Source organism: Zosterops lateralis (genome assembly GCF_965231275.1).
Source record: "Zosterops lateralis genome assembly, chromosome: 8".
Classification (NCBI taxonomy): Eukaryota; Metazoa; Chordata; class Aves; order Passeriformes; family Zosteropidae; genus Zosterops; species Zosterops lateralis.
The window spans coordinates 8255080-8270522 of record NC_139768.1 but is presented as its reverse complement, the minus strand read 5'-3'; the positions used below and the strand labels follow the sequence as shown (position 1 = coordinate 8270522).

At 40.4% G+C, this 15443-nt stretch overlaps 1 protein-coding gene across 3 annotated transcripts in view; it reads right to left on the bottom strand.

The window, feature by feature from the left end:
- USP54 (ubiquitin specific peptidase 54) overlaps nucleotides 1–15443 on the bottom strand; it is a 91414-nt gene that overhangs the window by 61621 nt on the left and 14350 nt on the right. The window contains exon 1 of one of the 3 annotated variants that reach the window (XM_083866307.1): nucleotides 8251–8292. The exons of the other annotated variants lie outside the window; for them this stretch is intronic. The gene's annotated coding sequence lies outside the window, so the exon portion shown is untranslated. Of the gene's footprint in view, nucleotides 1–8250; nucleotides 8293–15443 lie in introns of those variants that run through there. 3 annotated transcript variants of the gene reach the window in all.

The following is a 15443-nucleotide window of genomic DNA, read 5'->3' as shown; positions in this document are numbered from 1 at the left end:
TCAATTTGTTCTAACACGGTCACCTTAAGAGCACAGACAAGGAGACTTGCTGTACATCCAAGACTGAAATAGCTGTAAAGAAAACTCTGGTTATGTTACAAAAAAACCCACCCAAACCAATGCAGACCATTGTCTTGCTGCCCCAGCACAATATAATGCTAACAGAATCAGATTGAAACATAATAATGCTTTGGACCGTACAAGGAATTGAAGATACTATCCCCACCGGGACCATTTACCTAATAGAAACAAACAATGCAAAAAGGAAGCATTTGGAATACAATTAAACTGGTTTGCCTTAAGAACAATTTAGTCTTGCAGGATAGATGGCTGAGCCAAGTTTTAACTATGTCTTTCCATAATGATAGACTTTTAGAGGGACAAAAATAGGAGAACGAGAAAGGAAAAATTACAGCAAAGGCATGATACTCTAAGCAGTTTTACCTCATGATGCTGCTACATAGCTTTTGTTAAAAGATTTAGTGTGAGCAAATTTCAAATAAAGTAATTTTCTAAAGTGCACTGACAGTGCCATAATTGTGAACAAAAAACCAGTCCAATGTTCAGTAATCATGCTGGGCTCAAAACCTCCTGCACAGCTGTGCGTGGTTAAAGCAGCATGTTAACTCTGTAGCACTCTTTCCTCAAACAGCTTGTTTCAAGTAAGCCAAATCACTTAAAAACAGTTTGCAACACCAACACAGACATTTTCCAGGCAAAAGCAATATGCCAAACCTCATTTTTAGCATACAGACTGACCAAGTCTTCCAGGTGTCTCACACTGTTACTTGGATCTGCACGTTTACTCTCCAATACCTGTAGAACTTTACAAAGTAGCAGCAACTCCATTTGTTGAAGTGGCATTATTTCCACAACACAATGACCTAAGGTTGGTAAGCAGCCTTGCAGAGAAAACACTGTTCTCTACACTCCTTTAGTCTGCCTCCTTCCAAAGGACAAACCATTTGCCTTTCCTCCTCAGACACAAAGACCACATAAACTCCCCATGACTCCACTGACTTCCTTGCTGAGGTGATGCCAGCCAATGCTCACAAAAGGGTAGGCACATATAAATCAGAAACATCAAGAGTTTTGTGGTACTGATGTTTGCAAATTCCTATTTGCTTCAGCCTCAGTTTTCATAATTTTAGAACTCTTTTCCAGCTTTTCAATAAAGTGCTTCAGGTGTACTACACATACTTGAGTAACTGCTAGAAACATGGATCAAATTGGGGACATTTTCATACACCTGCTTTGACATCACTTCGCACAGTCCCTCAGCATGTGGATAGTTGAGACTATCAGTTACCTGTCTAAACAATAATAACCAGTTCTTCAATACTTCAGTGCAGGAAGAAAGAGTGAAAATTATTTCTAAATGCTCTCCTGAAATCAAGATCAGTTCTGCTTCCATCACACCTAAAATTAAAACTTTTTAGAATCATACAGCAGCAGAGGACAAGTAAGTGTTTTATTACTAAAACAAACCCTCTGCATAAGACAGAAAATAAGAGCTCACTCTGTGCTGATGAGGGTCAGACAGTTCAAACAGCAAGCAGGGCTCCATGCCTTGAACAGAAGCTGGGGGACAGGTCCCCAGCTGAAGAACAACAGTGCTACTGCACCCACAAAAGAGCTCTGCCAAACAGACCAGCTAAGAATCTGACTCGCTGCCACCAAACTAAGAAAGAATCCAGAGCAATTACCACATTTCTGCACAGAACAGGAAGAAAGGGGGGGAAAAAAGAAACCATTTCAACTCTCCTAACGTTTTATCTAAATTGGGACAGCACTGCAACCCTCAAACTGTTCTGGTCAAGTACTGCAGCCCCTAGGGCAACTGGGACAGCAATGCTAGCAATTATACAGCCATCCACACAGCTACCTCAGACAGAAATGAGGAAGGAAAACCAGGCAAACTAAACCAACAGAGACAAGCCCAAAATCTCTCTCTCTCTCTGCCTTCCTTGCTTTCTTGCTTTGGTTCAGACATCAGCAACCTGAAGCAAAAGTATTTGCAAATAACTCCATATATTAGAAGCATGCATGCCAACAGCATACCTTCATGGCTGGCAAGATAGAGACAGACAAGAAAAATGACAAAAGCATAAGTTTAAAAAAAAAAACACAAAGAAACAAAGTAGAGATGACAGAGCTGAAACAACCATTCTCTTAAGACTGAAAACAGTTCTTTTCCAAATGTCTGCAGAGTCATATGATTTTGGCTTCCTTCTGCTTTTGCACATCTTTTAGCTTCCTACCTAGCAAAGGCTATGCTAGCCCTTCCCTTCACCTTCATATAATTATCCACCACAGCACTCCCACTCATAGAGCTGCAAATGTCAGCACACTTAGTACAGTTTAAATACTGTAAGTTTGTCTACATGGAGAAGTTTGGAATAAATGCTTCATGGAAAAGATGGAGTTTCTCGACTGTCAACAAAGAAGCTGGTTGCAGAAGTTCCTGCCCACCTCTCACAGATCAGTTCTCATTTGATGCTCTGTTCTGCAGCTGGCAACCAGTGTAGGACCACATTACAAACTGCCTCATGAAAATAACATGGGTTAAAAATAACCAGAAAATACAAGTATAAAGTGGGCTACTTTTATAATTTCAGTTATTCAGAATACAGAGCAGTCCTGCAGTGTGCACTTGGAACTGGCACAACACAGACCAGCAAACCAGAGGGGTACAGGAGCAGAGAAACAGCAGTGACAACAGATTCTCTATGAGCTTTGCCACCAAAGTCAAGACACCACATAGATGTACCAGTCAATCCCCTAATTTCTAACACAGGTAACTTACAGTGTGTTTTATGATACAGCTGTGCCAAGCTGACAGCTGCTGCCTGATCTGTTCCCATCATGTGCCCCTTCCACTCCCCTTATGCCAACACTGGTAAGTTTGCAAAATGACGTATAACAGGGCGGCAAAAAACAGTTGGCAAAAAACAACTCTGCCAATGGAAATTTTATTTTTTATATTAGCTTTCTCACTCAAAAGCAGGAAAGTAGGCTGGATGAACAATGCCTCTTGACAGTGGCCTGAAGTTAGATCCTCCTGCCCAGATAACAAAGCTGCCCCTCCATCTGCAGTCAGATGGCTGTGCAGCAATTGGGAACACAGACTGAAGGTGCAGCTCCATTTAACTGAGGGAAACAGCAGACTGTGTCAGCCTGTGTATTTTCCCAAGCCTCACATTTCCACTGCTTCTGAGCACTGCATTGAGCTGTGAGCCACTTGCAGAAGCCACTTCAACTAAAAGCTGAACAGGGAGAGAGCAGGAGCACCCAGCCAAGACGCAGCCACCCACCCTGCCCAGTCCTTAGGCAGCCACAGGGAAGCTGCACCCCAAGAAAGATGAGTTCAAAACAACTGATGCAAATTAAGCCCCCCCCGGTTAATCTTTTCTTGCCTCTTTCTTTTAAGTAAGTACATTCTTCTAGGACACTAGTTTTTAACATGGACAATGCATCCCCTGGACTTTTAAGAAGTCTGAAAACAGATGTTTGCCCTCTTCACTGAAAACCTCTGAGGTCAAAAAAAGTTAATTTTGTGGGTAGAAAGCAGTGACCATCAACAATTTCTTTTCTGGGGTCTGAGGAGGGTAAAGAAAGTGGGTTAAGAAAGAGAAGCTCATGTTCCCACATCAGCAGTGCAATTTTCAAGAGGATGGAAAAAAGCCAACTAAAAAAAAACTCCTAACAAGAGTCTAACAAACTTTTGGGCAATGTGTTCAAACATATTGGGCAAATACATATGCTGTACTCAGATGACCTTTTCCACATGGCAAGACAACTGTTTAAATAAGGTCTAAGGAGTGGGGAGGCACAGCAAAATCTTGCTTTTACTTCATCAACATATCCTTAGAATCAAATGGAGTAAAAAAAAAAATCCATTCTGTTTTCTCCTACCATCCAAGTTACTTTTTTTAATAGTCAGGTAAGCCGGAGCTACTCAAATAGCCTGTAAATTACAAGATGAGCAAAAATCTTTTTTACCTTTTCTCATGTAAAAGAATAACGAAACCAAGCATAGTGCTGTTTTGTTAGTTAACAAAAGAGAATCAAATATTTTTCAAGACTACTCAGACACTGACTAACACAAGGACAGAGTTTTTACACACCCCCACTTTCCTTCAGCCTCCCAACTGCTCATTCTCATCCTTGTGCAACCCTTCAACACTGCACCACAACAGCCTGGCCAGGGTAAACAGCAGCCAGGTGGAAATACAGGCCAGGGTAGTTTGAAGTCAGGTCTGTTCCTCAGTGTTCCCTACGCAGCCTCCACAAGCATTTTCTGTGTGGAGTGACTTGGTGCTAGTACCGGTTAAATTAGTTTAGACATTTGTTCAAGTAAAATCTAAACTAGCTTTAAAAACAAGCATGGGAGCAATGAAGTGGAAACAATTCCTTCGTAGGTGAAGTCCAGTCCTCATTATCAAGAGTACTGCTGTCATAAATCCATTTCAAATCTTATATTTGACAAACAAATCTGGCTCATTTATAATTTTAAGAGTAAAAAGTTGGTATATACACCCAATATTTTCCACTTAATTGATTAAAGCTATTTTCTTTCTTATGTGTTATGTGCTATTAGGCAAAGCACTCCTCATCGAAACCAGTCTTTCTTTTGGCAAATGATTCACACAAACAAAAAAATACTGGGAGAAAAACAAAGTGCTAATACCCTGAGCACATAACTATGAACATATCCTGCCAGCAATTTGACTTTCTACATCTAGGAACTCCTAAGAATGACTCAAACTAGTTTTACCCGTAGCACTGGGAAGTCTCGGAGACAACAAAAGCCAGGATTTAAAAGTTACCAAAGACAAACAAAAATCTAAATACCACTCTTTACCACAAAGGTAACACCACAAATACCACAAATAACTGCACTTCTTGTTTCTACTACCCTCCTAAAACCACCACAAAAACAACAAGAGCAATTCTATTGCATACTTACTCCCAGTGACTGCCAAACACAGTGCACTGCATTGAAACCATCCTGCTTTTTGTAACTGCCACCTCAGTAAGTGGACCCAAGCCAAAAGAATGTTTTATAAATATCCCATCAAAAAAAGAAGGCAAAAGGTCCTCTCGACTGCAAGAAAGACACCAGGTTATAGATGCCTGCTAATCAAGCAAAGCACTAAATTAAATTTCTTGGTCAAAGCATGAGGACATTCTTTGAGTGACTGTGATGCCATGCTGTGTCCAAAGCCAAAGATGAGTTTCCCATCACCTCTGCAGATGGGAAAGACACACACACACACAGAGCTTTATGCCTTAAGAACATGCACAAAACCATTTCCCTGTAGAAAAAGGAATTTCCTGTGGTTTAAATATGATCTCAGGTTATTGAGGAATTAATGTATAGTTTGACTAAGTTAGTATATCAGGAAACAACTTTTCCTACATAAAGCACACATATGGCACAGAACCAGCACAACTGAAGTGATAAATCTGTATCCACTTTTCCTACACTCATCAAGAACTTACATAACTTTGTGACCCTAAATTATAGCACACAACCTGTAAACCTTGAATCTTAGCAATGCTGTGGTCCTTGACAAAAGGCTTGCAAAAAGTCTTGAGAAAAAAAAAAATTGTGCAAGTTTGGTTCACCTGTCCTGCATCAAATAAAACCAATGCTTTTCAGCCTTTTATCCGACATAAAAAGGAGATGACGGGTTGAAGGTGCAAGATTCACTTTGGAAACTAACTTGCATCATTGTGAAACCCAAATGAAAGTAAGCTTGGCTGTATTACTTTACTTTTGTAAAGTATCACTTAATTTAACAAAAAAAAAAAAAAAAAAAAAACAAGATCACAAAGCTATAGTAATAGAGAAGGTAATGAGACTCATAAAATATTCTCTTACACAATTTTACATCAAGCATTAATTATTTTCTGTTCTATTTTTGTCCTATGACTGAAACTTGGCAGACTGATATGCAGCCAGCATGTACATACAGCATGGAACTCCCAGGAGCATTTAAATCCATGTCACAATACTGAAGGGCTGAAAACAAAAATCAGTGCCCCATGTAATTCCAGGAATCCTCCCAATCACTGTGAGGGAATTATTATTTTAAAACAAAATTTTATTTGCAATTCATTAAACTAAGTTCTCTATGAAAATATGCCATTAGAAAGAAGAGGGGAAGTAACAGCAATTCTTTAATCAGCTGTCTTTTCACCTTGAAATATTTTCTAATTATTTGATTAGAACAGCCATTATTTCTTAAAATTTCATGAACCTACAAAAGCTGTTGCAGATGCTTACAACTCAAGTGACTTTTTCAACAGTATACACAATCACATCTTATGATGGCTATTGTTTATTTCACTGCCAGAGAAATTAAACTGGCTTAAGATGCTAAATATGAACAAGAAGGGTAAGAAATAGGTGATGACACCTAGAGGAAACAGTAAGCCACTTGCTGAAAATCTATGGAAAGTCACATCTGTCACAGTAATAGGTGCTGTAATGAAAAAATGTACTTAAAAGTTCAAGAGATTTTCAGGTAGAAAAGTAATTGACCAGATTTCACCCTGTGGACTAATCCTGGTATGCCCTGGATTACCTGCTTGTTCACCTTAGCCTGGTGTCCTAACACAGGACTACACTAGACCACAAATCTGCTTCTGACAGAACACCCATACCCTGCATAAATATGGGAGAAAAAAAAAAAAAAAAAGAAAAAAAGAAAAAAGAGTAGTAAACACTACCATAATGTGACATTCACTCAGTTTCCTCTCCCTGAGGTGTGAGGCACACATAAAGAACAAGCATACATTAATGCACCTCAAGACTCCACTGGTCTTCAAGCATGCTAAATTAACATACTTCATCCCTTTAAAAAGCCCACTGTTAATATGTCATCTGGGATGATGCATTTTCCAGGACAAAGGCCATTGGGGTTGATCTTTCTATGCAGGATGCCCATTACAAAGACCAATACAGAATACCAAGTAGTATATGAACATCAGCAGCTAAATTTAGAGAGCAAAAACATCACCCATTGCATACTAATTAGACTGAAATGCTATCAAGGCAACAGAAGAAAGAAACCTGCAGAATGATGGATTCAGAGGTGTGCATTAAAAACCAAAAATAGCACATCTCAACATAAACACACATCCATAGAAGTATTTTTTGTTTATTTAAACAAAGACTTACTCCAAGTAAGTCTGCTTCTGCTCTGCAGATTAGAAGAGACTAAATCTACTTTGGAATCTAATGCAAAAAAATTAGATGTGGTAGAGATGAGCATTTCCAAATCAGGACTTCAAAGAGAAGTCTTAGCCTACATTTTTAGCATAAGAATGCCCAAGAGACTTTTTTCTGGTCTAAAGAACCAGGCTTGCCAAAGCCATGTTTTACTTGGTCACATCCTTTTGCTACCCAGAAAATTAGAGGTCCTTCTGCCAACTTTATCTTCACATGATGATTCCCTCAAGCAGGGAATTTTTTCTTTATTCCTGCCAGTTTTAACTTATCTGGTAAAAAGTGAACGCATTAGCCAGAAATTAGAACTACAAATACAGAAGTCATGAATACCATGAAGATTAAATGAATATTCAAAGAAAGGTTTCAGAGCTTCCCCATACATTATAAAGAAATAAAATCCCAACCAACCAATAAAAAATACAAAACCAAAAGCCCCAACCAAAGCCACAAGCAATCCTTTGCCTTTCTCCTCCAGAACCATCAAATACAATTCCTCTGGCATATAAATATTTAGGCGGTGTAAATTCCACACGGGCTTACACATTCCCACCTAACCGGCAAAAGGTCTTGTCTCTTTTCCACACAGGTGTGACATAATCTTCCTCTGGCAAGGGAGGAAGAGCAGCTCTAAGACATCTGACATCCCTCCTCTAGTCCAGACACGAGCGTTTGCAATTGCCTTGATTCACACAAGCGTGAAGAGTTAAATTTGGAGCAGCGCTTTCCATCAAGGACAGCAGGTACACAGCACAATTCACCACCATGGAACACAGAATCGACTGAGGCAGCATCTGCTATTCAGTTACCACCTAAGCAACAGTTTAAACGAGTAAATACAAATGAAACACAAAACATGATGGATGCCTGTATTACCAAAAAAAAAAAAAAAAAAAAAAAAAAATTAAGTTTGCAAATAATCAAACGCCCTGCACAGAGCACATTTTTCCCGTCTAGCCTGCTGAAGGAGGAAACCTTTCATGCGCTTATAGGGCAGGCAGCCCCATACACACCCTCCAAGGCGACACCTGCTGCAGCGGCCCGGCACTGAGCCGCCTTCCCGCCGTGTCCGTGTCCCGGTTCCCGCCGTATCCCGGTCCCGGTTCCCGCCGTGTGTCCCGGTCCCCGCACGTGCGCAGCAGCCGCCGCCCCGTCCCGCGGGCAGCGCGAGCGGGAGCCGCGGCCCCGCCCCATGACGTCATCGCTCCGGCCGCGCACCTGATCCCCCGGCAGGTCCCGCCTTAAAGGGGCCGCGCCCCCCGCGGGCAGCGCCGCCGGCGGCTCCGGCCGCGCTCGGGTAACGCCCCGCTGCCCCCGCAGGGCCCTCCCAGCGCATCCCCGCCACCTCTCGGCTCCGCCAGGAGACCCTTCGGCCGCCCCTGCAGCCCTCCTCCCCGGAGAGAACTATCCCAGCGTGCCGATTATGGAAATAATGTGGGCAAGCAAACCACACTCACCTGGTGGATTTTAGCAACACACTTCAAAGTGATTTCCTATTCTTTCCACAGCTCTTTTTAAGAGGAGGCCGTGGCCATAGTAGGATGTGCCTCTGATTTTTCCCACTCCAGAATCCAGATAATTACAGCTTTTTAGAACTTGAAGGGCACAGGTTTCCCCTTGTACCCCAGAACAGCAATGCCAGTCTGCCCATTGGTAAAGGACAGCCTGACCACTCTCAGCGCCACATTCAGAACCACACACTGAACAACAACTGCTGCATTTCTGCCAGAAGAAACCAGCCAATGTAACATGGCACAAAACTGATAACCACTTAGCTTGCTATCAACAAACAAGACACGCTCAAAAGGCAATTGGGGCAAACCAAACTGACCACAATCCTCTTCCCTTATCAAATCAATTGTCCTCTTACCCTGCTCAGTGATCCTCTCTGCTAAGGAAATGTGCTGGAGGACAAGAGACCTTTAAATCAGTATCTGCATCACTTCAACTCAAGACAGGCAAATAACATGAAATGGGGAAGAGAGGATAATGAAATGGAAGATACAAATACTAAAAGTTCCTATTCAAAAAGCAAATTTGAACAGAAACATGGCAGTTTCTATACTGTCATCCTCCTTATTTCTACCTACCCACATCTATCTATTTATATCTTATTTATACCTAATCCATACAGAAAAATACTATTCTTACAGAGCCAGACATGAAAATACATCACTCTCACTTAAACCTCAAGAAGGTTGCTGGGAATTCTCAAGCTGCAGGCACTTTTTTAATACTCTCACTAGTGTTATCAGCCATCAGTCTAGACAGACTACCAGGATTAACCAACATGTCTTCCAACTTTCAGGGCAACTTCATGCAAATGAATTCATCTCTGTCTGCTCCAATTCCTCATCTGGAAAATGGACAAATGACACTTACTATCCTAATTCTCATGCATGCTCGCAGGGATAGTTCCTCCTTTTAGATATCAAAGATGAAGTAATAATAGGGCACAGTGTCACTCATGGTCCAACTAGTATCAATAGTTCTTATTTAACTTTCTACAGCTGTTTCCAAATAATTATTTGATTCTGCAAAAGTCCCTTTTTCTTTGTTTCTATGCATGGGTTCCACCACCAATTATACCAGTACTCATCAAAAACAGAGTTGGCCATTGGCAGTGCAGCATTCAGAAAAGAGGAGAGACAGAATTCTGCTCTGCATATGGGAACAAGCTGAACTATACTTTAACACAATATATTATAACCTCATACATAAGTTTTTGCTTCTTGCTTTGTTAATAAGGAGAGACCATAAATATACATGTAATCAGATACTTCGATTCCATTGAACTCTTTTTTTTCCCTTATAGAGATTACGGCTTCCCCCCTCCCTTGACACTTGTAGGGACCCAGATGTCCAAAAACATTCTCCTTGTGTTTAGACCCCTTTTCTTCCTCCCCCCCCCCCACCATTTCCCTGAGTACTTATAAAATCTGTGTTTCTGCTTTAGTGAGCTTAGTTGCCTAAGATTACTTTACTCAATAATCCGGACTATTTTCCAGAACATGATGAATGTGATACATCATGTTTTCTAAAACAGAATTTCACTTTCATACTCATCTCAGTTTGCATCTGGACAGAAGTTACACAATCTTATTTTATTTAGGTACTTACAAAAAAAAAAGTAAATGCTTAATGCTTCTAGAACTAAGGGACCTCATCCTCTCAGCTCCCTAAGCTATTATTTAAACATGAATTTTTTTTCTTTTTTATTTTTCATTCTAAGGTGAGAAAGTGTGTGGAACAATCAAAACAGTTATACTACACTATAATTAAAAACCTCCACTTATTGTCAAAAGCTAGGTTGCCAGTTCATTAGTGCTTGTTTCAGTTCAGCACTTTATTTGCTAAAATTCTAGTGGCAAACACGTAGTGGGATCTTATTTTAAAGTACATCCAGAACAGACTATCTTAATTATTGATAACAACAAATGTAGAATTTAATTACACTCAAATACACTTTTCCCCAAATAAAAGTAGTTTTAATCAGTTTAAAATGTCATATTAAAAAAAAAAAAATCCCTTGTTTGGTTGTTACCCATCCTGTTTGGTGTCTTTTTGATCACGGAGCTCCCACCCTTAGGGAGATGTCTGTGCAACTTCAATTGGAGCCTGGAAGTCAGCTCTTCACAGCTGACAGATCGACCATTGTCTGTGACATGTTTGCAGTGCTATTGCTTATCCAGACCATTGTGTTGCCTTCCTGTTGCCTTCCCCTAGAACTATTAAATTTAACCAACATATTTACACACATTACCATCCAACACAGCTATCCCACTCACAGTGTTAGCAGTGTTAACAGTGTTAGAATAAGCAAGAGTTAGTAAGTAAAATTACAGCTCAGTTCTGTCTTGCACAGTGGAATCAAGACAAAAATCACATCTGAACTTTATTTTATGTATAGAACACTGGATTTTTACCCACATTTCAGTAGCTTAAATAAATTCAGTGTACTTTTAGTCCTCTAAATAAATTGCTGTCACTTAGCTGCTAAGTAGCATTAGCTACTAAGTTTCTAATGTAATATTAACTTCATTTACTTCGGTTACAACAAGATAATTCAAACTCCAATTTAGAGTGAAAGGGGCTGCAGCCCTCTCACTAAATTTCAAGTTTGGATTGTAATTCTGCTAACAGAGTCTTCATAACGCCACACATTATGCTTATAAATAAAGCTTCTATTATGCTTTTTAATGTTATTCTACAAAGAGACAGACAAATACCAGGTACTGTGACATCCAATAGCCTAATCCAGCATTCCACAATGAGCAGCATTCTTTCTCTACCAAATAAAGCAAAGTAAAAGTAATTTTTGTTGGCCCAAAGTTAATTATCTTCATTAAGTCAAGCACAGAAAGTACAACAAGATGCAGCATAAACAGTAAGACAGGTCTGTGCTTCCTCAGTAGATTTGCAAATGCAGCTAAACAAGGAACTCCAGTTCCAAAAACCTAAATTATTTAAGGCATGTACATTCCAGGCCTAAGAAAAAATAAAGGCATGAGTTTTCTGCTCTACCTATGGCTTTCAAAAACAGTAGGTAAGATACAACATGAAATTACCCATTGACGAGCAGCCAGCTGCTGCCATAAATTTCATTCCAAGAGAAAAGCAGCTCTAAGTGTCCCAACCTGAGGCGCTGGCAGGAGCTCAGCTCCCAGCTCAGCAGCATCACAGCACTCCCAAACCCCAGGCCTTCCTAAGTACATCATTTGAATCACACCAAATGCTGGTTGGCCTCCCACACCCAGTACTTAGAGCTGGTTGATGAGGCTGCAACATCCTGCAAGTTCTATACTACGGCATCTCTCCATTACACATTCCTCCTACACAGCAGCCTTACCCTCCAGTTCCAGTGGCAGATGCTATTGGCATTCTCTCTAAGAATTAGTATTTGGGGCATATTTTTCAAAGATTATTTTATCACTGAGTATTCATGGACAATAACTGTCTTACTTTGCATTCCACTACAGTAAGGATCCTCCTATTTATTCCTAGTTTATATATCACCAACTAGATTCATACAGCTAACTCTACATTTTCTACTTTAAAGCAGGAGTTTCAGTCTATGGTGGTTAAAGATAATACCATTAAAATATGGCCAGAGCTTGAAAAAGCACCACCCTGTGAGTTTTTCACATAGATTTGTCTGGAAATTCGAAAGCTAATCATCAATTTCCAAATAATCAATGTCAACAGTAATTTTTCTTGCAGGTAATATGAACACAAACATCCATCTAGGAAAGCAAGGTACATGATACAGGAAACATAATAGAATTTACAGCATTTAGCCCAAATTCTCTATGTGGTGGGGAAGCAAAATAGTGGTAGCAGAGGAGAGAGAGGAGTTCAAATGATCTCCTCAAAACCAAAACAAGTATTTTCGAGTCACCCTGATCGTTTCTGTAATATGCAAAAACTTCCACCTCTTAAAAGCTCCAGAGTGTCTCCCTGCAGGATGCTAGACTCCTAATGCTTCCATATCAGACATCTGCCCTTGCTTAAAGACTGCCCGTGGGAAAAAGGAAGGGAAATATTAAGTAAAAACATAAATTGAAAGCAGCCCTTAATAAGTTATTAGAGCGAAGGAATACTGAAATTATGGAATTTCCTTCGGATTTACTTAAACAAAAAAAAGCTCCATTAAAAAGTGCTTGGAGCTGTGACAAATTCCATTCTCAGGCACAAAATTCAGGTTTGGCTGGCTACACCGTACACAGCCTGCTGGCTTTGACTCACGAAATCTCTCTGAGCAAACAGAAACTAAAAATGCTAAGTAAGGTAATTTCCAACCGCAATGATTAAAGACAGGTATTCTAGGGTATTACAATGCAAACAGAGACTCGAAGTATACTAACAACATATGTTACACCCCCAGGTAACCGAAGATTGTGTTCATTTCTTAGTGGAGAAACACAGACAATGGAAACTGGGCAAGATTTTATAAACAAAACAATTACCAGCAGTGCACTCCTTGTTTTCATATGCTAATAACACGCCCAGTACCCAGCGTGCTGGAGAAACAACTGAAGTCATAATGAGAATAAGAAATAAAAGTTAACTACTGACAGGCTTGTTAAGGGCCCCTGAAAAGCAGAAAAAAACCTGAAAACCTTGTGTGGCACGACTCTTACTTGCATAGTGAGGTATCAACACAAAAAAGACGAGGCTACTGAGTTAGAGGATGTCAGAATTCAAAGGACTGGCAATACGGAGACTGATTGCATCACCATTTTGTCAAGTGGATTCTGTCTCAGGGTAAACTGTCTCCATGTACAAAGTGCTCATTTTTTACTCAGTAACATTCCAAAAAAGTCTACATGTGCTGTTCAATCTTAAAATAATGTTGTTGTTAAAAAAATAGCTAGATAAAATTCTTTAGGAAAAAGAACAGTCAACTATCTCAGCAACAGGTCCTTTGTTCATGATGAGACCTAATCTACATTTTTTGCAACATTTTAAGATCATTCATCTTTCCCTTTTTCTCATGGATGGGCTTTATACCAAACAACTTCCTTACCTTCCTGACATTGCCTAACACATACACACAAAACTATGCCTCCTGGTTCTCTTTTTGGCACTTGCACACTCACTTCTCTCCCTAGTTCATATTATTTCAATTGAATTGAGGCCAATTAGCCCTCATTTTCTAAACCTCAAATTATTTGATTACTCTTCTCCCGAACTCTGCTCAGGTGAACTCTATTTCCTGAGGGCATTTGCCCAAGTGAGATGCAACACTTCAACGGAGGACTAACCCATGGATAAAGAAAAAAGATTGCTCTGTATCTTTTTATCCCTCCTGGTATAACATTTGCCCTTTTACATCAGGAATTCTGGAGAATTATCATCTAATTACTTGTTCCCTACAGTCTAATTGTGTATTCATGATTTCGCTTAAGTGTAGAACTTCAATCTGTCGCTATTTATCTCCTAAGATTTTGTTAACTTTCTCAAAATAATTTTGTGCGCATAAACTTGTGTCCTATGTATATATATTCCCTCCAAGTTCTAGGGGCATTTTTAGTGAATCAATTTGGTAAGCACACTCTCTATTCCATCATCAAGGTCATTAACAAGACTGAAATGAAGCAGAATGGGTACAGACCCAACAGACCGTGGCGGATCCACATTCAATACAACCATTTCATTCTGACAGACGATCATTAGTAACCACCTACTAGGCACAGTCATCCACCAAGTCTTGCTCCTACTCCACAAGAGTTTCTTTCAGGTCACATTTCTTCCCTTGTTTGCAATATTATAGCAAGAAACACTGCCAAAGAACTCACTAAGATGAAAAATACAGTCACACTTTTCTTGTCAATTCGCTGGCCTTATTGTCATGTTACAGAAGAAAATTAGACTGGCATGACTATTTACTCTGCCTAAATTCATCGTGCTTGTGCTTCATATTCCTGTTGTCTCCCTGAGGCTTACATTTTCTGCAAGTGTTGTTCAAAATGTGGAAGATAGCAGACAGGAAATTATAAACCTTTCCTCTCTTTACTCACCCTCTTTACATTATCAGGTGTTCCAGCATCTCAAAGGGCAGCTAGTTGTACCGAGGTAGCTTCCATCAATTTTTTTTTTTCCTTAGCCAGTCAATGCATGCATGTCATCAGGATCCAACCTAATAAATAATCTACCCCAGTAGGTTTTGCATACTAAGAAGTACGTGTTTTTATTTCCTCCTTGTGCAAACTGCTGCTCATTTATACTCCTCTTCTGGTAACGTTTTAAGGATATTTCCCATAGTTCTTACTTCTAGTCCATGTTACAAAACCGTGGTGCCCATCAAACCCTCATGTTACAGCCATGGCTCTGTGGCTGCTGGGAGGACACTGCGGTGGGGGCTGCCCCGGGCTGTGCAGACCGACAGAAAGGTCAGGACACGACCCTACAGAAAGAAGACCCTACAGAACTTCCCACTGGGGTCCATCTCCAGTGCGATGCCAGCACAACACAGGAGAGCTGCACTAGGACATCGCTCTGCAATCCACTTAACACTCGCACCAGCAAGGGGAGACCAATTACCCGATCGTTTGCAGCATATTAGCGTCGCTCCTGTGTCAATTCTGAAATCTGTCTCTGCACCCAGGCGGGCAGATGGAGCTGGGTCGGACGGGACGCACACACGCAGTACTTGGTTCACAAAATTCATGCACATACACTGAACAAGGGATTGCAGATAAAAAAC